Source organism: Vicugna pacos, chromosome 1 (assembly GCF_048564905.1).
Source record: "Vicugna pacos chromosome 1, VicPac4, whole genome shotgun sequence".
NCBI lineage: Eukaryota > Metazoa > Chordata > Mammalia > Artiodactyla > Camelidae > Vicugna > Vicugna pacos.
The window spans coordinates 72,693,450-72,701,935 of record NC_132987.1 but is presented as its reverse complement, the minus strand read 5'-3'; positions in this window follow the sequence as shown (position 1 = coordinate 72,701,935).

Below are 8,486 nucleotides of genomic sequence, written 5' to 3'. Positions count from 1 at the left end.
TGTTCACACACCATGCCTGTCTTGGGTAAGTGCCTTTGTAATAGTTTGATCCCTGCCCTAGAGCACAAAGGAGCTCCTTTATCTTCATATCTGATTTTTCAAGATTCTCAGCATGTATAAAGTATATTTGCAGTCCAGTCTCTATGGGCTACATTTTTCTAATCCTCAAAAGTTCAGTTCTCCCCAGTAGACAGGACTTGTAGAACTTTGTATGTTAATGACAATAATCTTGCGTTCAGTGGTAGCTTTTGTCCCCTCCACAGTCCCTTTGCAAACTTGTCATTGATGTCCAGATATCCTAGTTCACTGCCATGATAGAAATACAGTCACTCCCAGAGTAAAGAAAAATGACAGACTATTACAAAGTAGCTGGTTTGAAGAGGACAAATATTAGCATCTAAACAAGGGTATTTGGTGTCACTAGAACTCCTGGGGGAATTTTTAAAAATTCAGATTTATTGGGATGGCATTCCTAGTCCTAGAAATGCTCATTCCCTCCTCTTTCCTATCTTATTTTCTCTTAAGAGAGGGTTTCTTTCCCAAACTGGTTTCAATTGTCCTATGGATGTTATAACTATTTCAAGGATGCCATATTAAAGTGCTGATGGTCATCAGTTTCTGGGAACATTAGGGTACTTAGTGGACCCATAACTGGTAGCTCAGGCACATGGATTGTGCTTGTACCCATCCTGATTACAGCCCTGAAGTGAGATACTAGAGAGTTTCAATGTAGTCATGCTGCCTATGCCTTAGGAAGAGGAAAGAAGAAAATACGGGGTATGCTCCTCTCTCCACAAAGGTATTCCAGTGTGCTTCCTAAAATATAAGGGAGAGAATCAAGTTTATTGTTTTGGCTGGGGCTTTGACAAACAACAGAAAACCCTTTTCTCAACTGAATTAAATGTTAAGGAGTTGATTATCTCTTGTAAGATGTGCAGAAGTAGGTGACTTTACACTAATTAATTAGGGATCATTTTTATCTTTCTGCTCTGCCAATCTCAGCATACAGGTCTTGTTCTCAGGCTGGCTTGCCTAATGGTCACATGATAGCTGCAGCAGCTCCAAGTGTTCATATTTCTACAACAACATCCAGAAGTGAAGAGACCTGCTTTTAAGATTAGGAAACCCATTCCAAGTAGTTCCACACCAAATTCTCTTTATGTTCCATTTGCCAGATTTATATCATATGTCCATGCTTGAACCAATCACTAGCAAAGGGAATGGAAACACTGCTTTTGACAGATTTATCAGGATATTCTCCTGAGTCACAGGGAAAAGCTTGGATAACTGAATAAAACATGAGGTTTTGCTAACAAGGAAGAAGGTAGGAAGTGGCAAATGGCTACCCTTGAGATTAAAATGAACCCCCATGTTAAAGAGAATAATCTAAAATGCTATAAGGAATATCATTACGGCATTAAAATGATTTTAAAAAGAATAACAATAATCATGCCACTCAAATTAATTTCATTTTGCAAATTTTATTTATCTTTGTCCACATGCACACCTACTTTTACATAGCTGAAATCTTAATTTTGTAGTCATTGTTTATTATGTAAAGAAATTGTGAGTAATATATGTTTACATTTTACATTACTGTTAAATTTAATGACTAAATTCCCTTTTAGTTATTTAGTCATATCATCCTGAGTTGACATAACATTTTAATCCAGCATCTATCGCTTGAATCTTTTACTGTTATTAATATCACTGTGATAAAGCTTTAAACTGATATTTATATTAAGCAAACATGAATTGTAAGGTTGTTACTAACACACAGGAAAAGTGAAGGCAAGTAGCTGAAAAATCATCAGACTTGGAGACTAGAGCTTTGTCTCTGCTATGTGCTTGCTGTGTGCCTTTTGACTGGTTTATCAACTTTTGGCCTCCAGTTCTTTCACTTGGAAAGATGAAGTTGGAGAAAATAAGTTCTAAGATCATTTTCAGCCCCAACTGTCCATAATTTTATGAATTCTTAGATTCTTTGGAAAGCATCAGTGCTTGGGCCTCAGGCTAGGGTACGTACTTAATAGAGGCAAAGAGATTGAAAACTGGTGGCCACGTTGTGCCCGGCCACATTAAACTTGGGTTTAGCCAGCACATTTTTATGTAAAGTGAATGCAAACGCTTTAGAGAGAGAGCAGGCACTGTCCATTCTGGCTGTAGTTTTCTCAGCTCTGTCATTCCACACTTTCTACTTTCAGGGCTACCCAGTTGCCCTGAAGGGCTTTGAGTTTGCAGCTTCTGGAAGGACGTAAGACTGTAGTGGTTAAATAAATCACCCACCTGAACACAGCACCCAGATTTCCATGGAAGTCTTCCTTCGGAGGACTGTGAAAGGCAGCCTTACTTGTTTGTGAGATCTATTGATGGTTTCCATGCTATGCACATAAACACCTTGTCAGGCACCAGAGACAGGTTGGAGAGGATGATTGATGGGAGTGGGCTTGTGAAATCACACCTGCTGTCACAGCAGATGGGGAAAGAAGCCGGAGTCACCTGTGGAGCTGCTGATCTTTTTTGAAAATTCACTTCTTAAAACGTTACTTTAGCTCTTTTACATTCTTTGGAAAGAGCTAGTATTACAAACCAGACACTAGGAGAACGACTACTGTATGAGTTTTCAGGAGTATAATTTCAGTAAAATAGCAAGAAGCCTTCACCAACCAGGTGAACTGGTGTTTGAGCTCCAGGGTGGTAAAGCAACTCTTTTTTTGCCAAGCAAAAAAAAAAAAAAAAAAAAAAAAAATGTCATTCAAGCTGCAGTTTCTGGCTGGCTGCCCGCTGGCCATATAGGCCTGTCCTCAGTTATTTTATCCCAATCCATGCAGAGCATTGCCTTTGGAGCACAGAATGCAATCCAGAGAGGGAAAAAGAGAGAAAACAACTATGCACAGAGAAAAACCAATGAATGGGCCATGGGAAGCATGGACCATTACACCAAGAGGGAATCCATGTGGATCTGAGGAAATGCTCTGAGGTCTGCGTTTTGACCTCATTCATCGTTGGCCCTGTTCTACGCCTCATGTTATGCTAATTTTACCTGATAGCCAGTTAAGAAAAGTCATTCAACAGCCAGTTACTGAGTTTTTGCTACATTCATTGCACTGTTTCATGGAAGGCACAAAAATGTGTGTTTGGGTGGGTAGAACATGCACAGGCCCTCAGCTAAGAAGCAAGGGAAGAGTTTAACGGGATTAAGCAGGAGGCTTCAAGGCAGAGGACTCAAGGTGGGATATAATCAAATTCAAATGAACCCTTCAGATAGAGCTGTGTATGAGGAAGAGAGAAAGCTGGGAAGACTTTCCAGAGAAGCTGGAAATTGACTTGGGTGTGACAGTGCCTAGGAGTGAGGCTTGAGCTAGGGTTTGGTGAGGGAGAACAGCATCCCCGCCCAGACTCCAAAGTCGCAGGCAGTTCAATTTTTCATTTATTCTCTGTTTGTTCAACAAATATTTTCTGAGCATCAATTTGATGCCAGATCTGTTTTAGGCCTGAGGATACAGTGGATAATCATGACACACAGATCCTTCCTCTGGTAGAGGAAGAAAGAGAATGAAACCAACTAACAAAAGAAAGTCTCAGGTAGTGGTGAGCATTACACAGAGATGTAGAGTTGGATGATGTGACAGTGATTGGGTGACTATGGTAGAGTAGGTGTTTTTCTTGCTTCTCTGAAAAGGTGATGGCTAAGCTCAGATCTGAACAACAGAAAAGCAGTCAGCTGTGCAAAGGTCGGGGGAAGGGTATTCTTGGCAGAGGGAACAGCTGGTGCGGAGGCCCTGAGATGGAAACATGTTTGGCACATTTGAGAAGGCCAGTGTCACTGGAGTGTAGTGGATGACAGGAGGGTGGAACAAGGTGAGGCCGGAGAGGGAGCATGCCAGATGGTATCAGAGTTTGGATTTTATTCTAAGTGGGATGGAAGCCATTTGAAGCCTTAAACTGAGAAATGATATATCTGATATGCAGATCTCTCTGGCTGCTGTATGAGAATGGATCACAGCAGGAGCAAGAGAGGAAGCAATGATGGGTGAAGAGGCCACTGTGGCAATCCAGAGCACGTGGGTGGTTCCTCGGACTCCACTGGTGGTGCTGGAGATGGGGGAGAGGTAAATCCATTTTGGTTAGATATAGACAGATTGGATATAGAGTTGACAGGACTTATGGATAGACTGGATATGGGCACGAGGGAAATCGAGCTGCCAAGACAGTGATAGAATTGGACTTGGTTATTAAGAATGTGCAAGCTTCTCTGAAATGCTGATGGAACCTCTGTCATCTATCATGAACAGCACTGAGGTCTCCAAACTAAAGTAAGCATATTGTGGAAATAAATGAAGACCAACTAAGTGAGAAAACCAAAGGCAATTCATTCAGAGCATGCTATGTCAAGGGAATCAACCACTACCATGTGTGTTTTGGTAGAGGTTCAAAATTAGGCAGACATCCAAAGGCAGGCAGCTTTTTAGTGACAAAAAGGGAAGACTTCCGGCATGCCCTGATTGGCAGCTGTTGGCATGAGGAAGCTCTAAGTGGGCTACCGGGAAGCAGGTCACCCTGGGTGATTCGTTAGGGGTGAATATTTGGCTTTCTCTGGTTGGTTCTAAGTTGGAAGTGGGGACAAATATTAGGGAATTCATCAAGTTATTATTGATCAGTTATTATGATCAGTTATTAATAAAGCCCTGGCCAACTTTTCTGAAGATTGTTACGTATGCTTCCTGGATTGTCTCTAGAGATAGCAGCCTGACTTCCTGCAAGTCTAATTTGTAGCAAGATGGCTTCCAGAGTTATTAGAAATGATGGGTTGGTTTCCTGGACAGGTTGTTGCAGGTGGTAGGGCAAAGTTCTATTTTTATATATGGTCTGACCATTGTCTGAATGTATATTCAGTCTTTCAATGTCTTGATTAAACTTATTTTTATTTTTGAAGCAGGTCATAAATTTCTATATATTCCTTTCTCCAAGCTCCTGCATATCTAGCTCTCTCCACCTGTCCATGATTTCCTGTTTTTCTCTCTGTTTCAATCTCAGTTTTCTACTAGAGATTAGGTTCCCCTTCAGTGGCTTATACAGTTCTCACCTCTCTTGGGTGACTATTTTATGACAGATACTAATTGAGCTTTCAATCCCAAGACCCGGGGTTGCTTATTGACATTTATAGCCACCGATTCCAATTGTCAAAATGACATTTTCTAGGGTGCAAAGCATGGTTTACCAAATAGGACCAGTAGGTGAACTTTGTTACTGGTCTGAGACAAGATCAGTGCAGAAACTGAGAGTAAACATTCTCTCAAGAAGAAACATTTATAATAATTTGACAAAATAATTTTATCTGTGTTAAACATAATATTTAAAGTTTAGACTTGTATGCTTTTTTTTTCATTTCACCAATACAGTGTATGGATTGGAAAAAATTTTTTTAAAGCCCTGAACTTTCATAACATATAGTTTGAGAAGTTCTGTGCTAGCTTTCTGACAGTGGCATGAGGAGAGAAGTAAAGAGGACGGCGGGCAGTTAATAATTCCGTGGGCCGTCAGGGACAATGGCTGACCTCGCTGACGAAGGGAGGCTTCTCCAGCCCAGAAGGCTCCCTCTCCCCGCCTCTCAGGGGATTTTGAGTCAGCTGGGCCTGCACTGGACTTCTGCTTCTCAAGCTCTGCTGACACAGAGCATCCCTACTGCGTGTGCGGGCCTTTATGGCTTGGTGGGCACAAGTGGGGTGGGGAGGGTTTGAGGAGGAATGCACTTTACTTGTATCCTAACTGGAATTCTTCTCGAACACTCTCCCCTCCCCTTCCTGGGGTTTATGTGTACCTAAACCTTAGAGTCCTTCATACATTAGAGACAAAGGGATACAATATCAGGGTCTAGCAAGGAAATATTTTTTAAAAATCATTTTTATTTATTTATTTTTTGAGGGGGAGAGGTAATTAGGTTTATTCATTTTAATGGAGGTGCTAGGGATTGAACCCAGGACCTTGTGCATGCCAAGCAGGTGCTCTACCACTGAGCTACACTCTCCCTGCTAAGAAAATCTTAAAATAAGCATCTTAAATTTCATTTTTTTCCAGTCTTTTTGTGGGTGTAAATGAACACGTACAAGAGTTGGAGTGTGTGAGCCAGTTTCAGTTAGCTTTTTTGTGGAGTTCGCTGAGTAGATACAACTTAGATTGTCTTGTTGCTCTATTCTTTTGTCACCACACATTCTGGAGTTTTCTGATCAGTTTTAGTTTAAAATATTCTATCCTATGAGTAAATTCTTATCTGTCAGATCGTGTGTTCTGATTTTTGGTTCATAAAATATGGTCAGAGTATCAACTAGCTTCTACCCCTGTTCACCTGGCTGCCCGAGATAGCACGCCCTAAATGATATCCCAAAATGACACAGCCAGTGTCACTTTTGTCCACCTTAGTTTCCATCCAACTGGTGGTTCTCCCATTTATCTGTGTTTCAGAAGGCATGCCATGGCAGGATTCCCTAACCCTGAACCCACTGTGCTTTCTGCCTTTCATGTCTCTAAAGAAGGCCAGCATTCCTGATCTAACACAACCGTGTTGTCAGCTTTCCGTGTGATGAACTTGGACTTACTACCTGCTTTCTTCTGTCCCCTTGAAGTCAGGAGTGCTGTCTTGTCTGGCAAAAGTCACTTCCTACCTTGCCTCCTTCCATAGGAAAGACAGACATAGTCTTGTAGCCTATTGCAAAGATTTTTTTTTTCCCTTTGAAATCACTTAAGTAAAACAAAGTCTCCTCTTGCTTTCAAGTCATTTTTCACTAATGTTCAGAGCAAAATCTGCTTCATGCAGTCATCCACAATGAAAAGGGAACAACTTTCCTAAGACTTGGGGGAGGCCTGTCTGCTCTCAGTTCTTAGGAAATTCCCCCAGGCAGGTACCTCCAGTCAGCTCTAATCTGCTCATCAGTGATTTTCTTTCAAAAGTAACCACTTGAGGTTGAGCCAGAGACTTGTCAAGCGATTGGTCCTTGTGGGGAACCAGGAAGAAGGGAAGTTGGGTGGGTGAAGATGGGGGAGCTATGGAGGAGCTTATGAATCTGCTGCTAAATAGCAGTGAAACCTTTTCTGAAGGAAGACTCCATGAATTCTAGGAGGAGACTATTATTTCATGCAGTTGCTTTGTTTTATTTTTATTTTGTCTTATTTGCAGTAACTGAGAGATACTTTCCAAAATCTCTGTAAAATGAAGGCCAAGTATGTAGTCAAGGGATGTCAAGTGATACTGTGTTAGCTCACCAGACACGTCCAAGGACAATGACAAACCCTGCAAAAGTGTGAACGTCAACATGAGGCAGTGTTAAATGTTTGTAATCACACAGTCAATGAAATGTATAACATCATGAAAATACCTCAAATACAAGTTAGCCACGCAAAGTAACTAAGTTCCATAGCTGTCTTTATTTCTCATGAGATAATAGAGATGGGCAAATAGAGACACTAAAACATCAAGTGACTTTTAAGTTATTGGCCTTGTGGTTGAAAATCTAGATAGTTTCACTTTGGGGTTTGAAGTTAGTGCAAAGCGAGGAGGCATAACTAGTATGTTGCAATGTTGGACAGTGCAATTAGGATTCAAAAGGGTTAAACAGAAAGCATTTATAACACTATCAAACAGTTTAAAATTATAAAACATCTTGGTCGCATGTAAAATACCAATTGATCTAAACAGAGTATGGGGAGATCTGACTTGACATTACTTATGGGACTAAGGCTTTGGGGGCAATGATTGACTGGATTGTAAGTTTAAAAAGATCTAGCGGTCTGATTAAAGAAAATGTCCACAAAACTTCAAAACTGTGCAGCCTTAGGCAGTATAAACAAAAGTTTACAAATTAGGGAGGGAACATTCCCTTTGTGGCCCAGACTGCTGCTGTAACCTTTGGAATGTCATTGTGGAACAAGAGCACAGTTTGAGCAGGGTGGCCACATTGGTGGAGCCATTGGTATCCATTATGTAGGACTAATGCAGTGTCTTTCATGCTAACTATGCTTCATAATCACCCCTGATTTTTTTTTAAATTGGACTCTAATTGGTGAAATGCCCATATTTAAAATATGCAGTTTGAATGGTTTTAACATAAGTTGGATACCCTTGAAAACATCACTATGATCAAGGTAGTCAACATATTCATCACCCCTAGAAGTTTCCTGTGCCCATTGTAATCCTGCCCAACTATCCTTTCTGTGTCCAACCCCCTCCCCCAGGCAACCACTGCTCTGCTTTCTGTTCATATAAATAGTTTGCATTGTGAAGAATTTTTATTTAAACAGAACCATACAGCATGTATTCTTTTTTACCTTTCACTTGGCATAGTTACTTTATTTTATATCCATTCATGTTGTGGTTTGTATTGATAGTTTATTTCTTTTTAATGTTGAGTAGTATTCTGCTGTTAATCCATATCCAGTTTTTGTTTATTAGAAGCCATGAACATACACATACACATCTTTGTATAGATGGG